The following is a 3,566-nucleotide window of genomic DNA, read 5'->3' on the forward strand; positions in this document are numbered from 1 at the left end:
ATACGTGGCTCCACTTGAACCACATGTTCTTCTCCTGTGGGGGAGTGTGAGACAGCAAGGATGAGCTCACACATGTTCATCACTCAACAAGTTGTGGGGAATAATGTGGCATGAACTCACCAAAGGTGGGAGTTCATGTGATGTGTAAGGCTAATCAACAATAGGGGTTAAAGCTGAGCATTGCTTTTAATATGTTGGTCAAAATTTTATTAGCAGTTACTAAGTGTAAGTAAATACCAAACCATAATAAATAATAGAACAAAATTAATAAATAATCCCATGCAATGCAAATGACAAATTGAATTTAAGTTCCATAAATTAATCATGCAAGAGTCCTGAGCTGCTCATGACCGTGAGCTCGGCTAGTATACCAGTTTTACACTCTGCAGAGGTTGTACCCTGTACCCACAAGTCGTGTATCCCATGTCGCCAGGGTTAGATAGACCCTTAGACACTACCGAGGTGAATGGCTAGGGATCCACTACGAGGCCTTTACAAAGTTCCACTAGCTTCCAAAAACCCGCTACAGTTTATGAAAAGAGCACTTGCAAGAATCCCTCTTCTGACCGCCATTGCGGCAAAATCAACCCGAGAACCTCCCTGCATGCAACTCCCTTACTTCCCTTGCCCCTTTCGGGTAAGGTAGTCTTCCACTAGCTTTCCTAATTAGTTAGCCAAGGGCGTCCCATTACACCCTTGTGGTGGCACATGTTTCTCTAGTTAAGCTCCATGTTCCAATTAAAGATAATGATGATCTTGACATGAACATAAATAAAATAACAGAATAATTGAAACATGGACATAATGTAGTATTAATCCCAAAAACATATAGGGCAATAGCAAAAACTACCCAAATGATTCAGGGGTAAACAAGATAACAAGATAAACAGACTAGGGTGACCTATTGGGTCCCATCAAAATTAAACCTATGCATGAATAAGTGATAATAAAGAACATTATTGGGTAATAAATGTGATCAAAGACACAACTTGCTTGACACTTGAGATCCCAGGTACTAGGATGATTCTTCAGATCCTCGCGATCTCACTGCTAGTCGTAGCAATACAAACAGACATGGTATAGACAAAATTAATATCACACTAAACATATGAACAAACTGCATAATAATGATCTACACGTCGCTACGAGATCGTGGGATCGAGAACTACTAAGATCGGAGTCGTGGTCATCAAGTTATGAGGTGATTAAATGATTCAAACTAGGTTCTATGTTTATTTTATAATCCCAGAGAAAAGATAACCTAAAGTAGTAATTAATTCAACTTTAATATAAATTATAAATTGACCATAGATCATATTTTAGTAGATTATAATGATAAGCAGATTAACAAGACTAACTAACATAAGTTAAATAAAAGTCTAGTTATAAAAGAATAAAACATGGTAAAATAAATGTTGTTATTGCATAGTAAAAATTTATACGAGACTAACGTAACTGGAACGAGTCAATTCGGAATTCAAACGGAGGAGTTATGAATTTCCGAAGATTCTATGTGTTTTGTACAAGATTAAATATGATATAAATTTTAATTTGACTTTCATGTCAAAACAGTAGTACTACATGATAAATAATAATATTACAAAATTATAGGGATCGGAATGGATTAATTTGGACTTCATATGAATTTTCTAGGAATTAAACAAGTTTCTGCAATTATTTCTATATTCAAAAATCAATTTATAATTCTTTTCTCTGATTTACCAATACTCTGGACTGCGCGCATAATTCCTGAGAAAGGCAGGGGCATCTGCATTAGAATTCCCAAGACTCGGTGCCCACAGCGCAGAACTGTGGGTTGATTTGGTGTAACAGCGAGGGTTCTTATGTAAAATGGGCGCGGCCTAGGGGAAACACTTGATCTGAGCCGTCAGATCAAAACAGACGACCCAGATTAGATCCCCGACGAATGAACCGGTACTCGACAGCAGCGGTCGGATCTAACACCTATGGTCCAGATTTGACTTCACGACGAGTTACTCTAACACCAAATCTTGGCCGCTACACACGAGATCAATGGCCCCACGTTTCCCTCACCCCGGTCGGAGACGGCGGTGCGCCAGCCCGCGCGGCGGCGACGCCATGGCGGGCGAGATTCACGCCAGCACCCAAGCGCACGAACCCGAAATTAACTAGGTGCTAGGCGCAGAGAAGACGGAGGCGAATTCCGCTGCATGCTCCATACCTGGATTTGGCATGCCGGGATATGAAGTCGACGGAGGGGGAGCGACAGGATGGCTGGTTTCCAAATCCGGCGAGAAATCGTCGATCCATCAAGGCCACACGCGAACTAGGAAGCCTGCCAACACGAGCTCCGCACAAGGGCGGATCTCCAAGACCCGTCAGCGAAGGCGTCACGAGTTCAACGGAGGCAGCGGGGAGCAACAGCAGCGACCCACACTGTCTCTCCTATCTAACTCTCGTTTGCGCTCGGCATTGATTCACCTGTATGCGGCTATGCGTATGCACTCGTCGGAAAGGGAGGGGGTGCACAGGAGGCTCGCCATGGGGAATAGGGAGGTCTGGCAGAGCAGTCCTGGCAGGGGCCCTCCGCCGTGGGATGAACGGCGCCCGCGCAGATGTGGGAGATATTGCTGGGGAGGGGGCGACCTTCGGTTTTATCCTCCGGAGGCGAGGCGCAGATCCCGGTGACGGTAGTTGCGCAGGCCAGATGAGCTCGCGATAGATGCGGGGATTAGCTTCACCCCAACGCATGCATGGAGAAGATCGACCGAGCGGATCTCAGAGCCCGCCGATTTCTCCCCGTCAGGTGCGCGCGAGGAGAAAGACGCCCCCGTGAACGTGGGGCCCACATGTAAGCGAAGCGTGAGGGAGGGCGTGAAATGACGGACCGGGCCACCAGGCAGAGGGAATCACCCCGCGCACGCGTAATCTGGACGTCGGGTGGGGCCCGCGTGACATTGACCGAACGCGCGCGCCTAGGGTGAGCCACGGTGAATTGGGCTGCGCGGGTGTTCCGACCTGGGCCACGGCTAGGCAAACTCGGCCCAAGGTGAGGAGGTGAGTTTTTTTTCTTTTATTTCTGCTTCCCCTTCTATTTTTTTATTCCCACCTTCAAAATTCAAATTTAAATATGGGTTTCAAATCCTAATCTCAATGTAACTCCAGAATATCATAATGAAGCCAATAGAATATCATAATGAAGGCAATGTATATATTTTTATAGACTTATATATTTATTTTAAGTATTTTTTTCTTTGCCTCCTCCTTTTCTATTTTATTTTCTATTCTCCTTTCTCTTATTCTCAAATTCCAAACTAAATTTAAATTCATGTTTGAACTTTTAATTCACAATTATCTCTTGAATAATACTTTTTAACTTTGAAATCTTATTTATTTATTATTTATTCTTCTTCCCACTATTTAATTCTAGCAATAGTAGATGACTTTAATATAATTTCCTTCCTCTTTTCTTTTTGAAGTTAAACATTCAAAGGCATGAAAAATCCAAGAAGGTTTCAAAAATTCTAAAATCTCTATCATAGATATTCTTATTTCTTTGTTTTATTATTTTACTAGTTTTTCCT

The 3,566-nt window shown here is 43.0% G+C and overlaps 1 long non-coding RNA gene across 1 annotated transcript; it reads right to left on the reverse strand.

Annotated features, from left to right (window-relative positions):
- Window positions 1–751: 751 nt before the first annotated feature.
- On the reverse strand, window positions 752–2,783 carry LOC103648277 (uncharacterized). Its single transcript, XR_563362.3, has 2 exons — window positions 2,204–2,783; window positions 752–1,047 (listed from the first exon to the last, which is right to left on the reverse strand). It is a non-coding gene; the product is annotated as an uncharacterized lncRNA (long non-coding RNA).
- Between the last annotated feature and the right edge of the window lie 783 nt (window positions 2,784–3,566).

The sequence above is a fragment of the Zea mays genome, chromosome 2, assembly GCF_902167145.1.
Source record: "Zea mays cultivar B73 chromosome 2, Zm-B73-REFERENCE-NAM-5.0, whole genome shotgun sequence".
NCBI classification, from domain to species: domain Eukaryota; kingdom Viridiplantae; phylum Streptophyta; class Magnoliopsida; order Poales; family Poaceae; genus Zea; species Zea mays.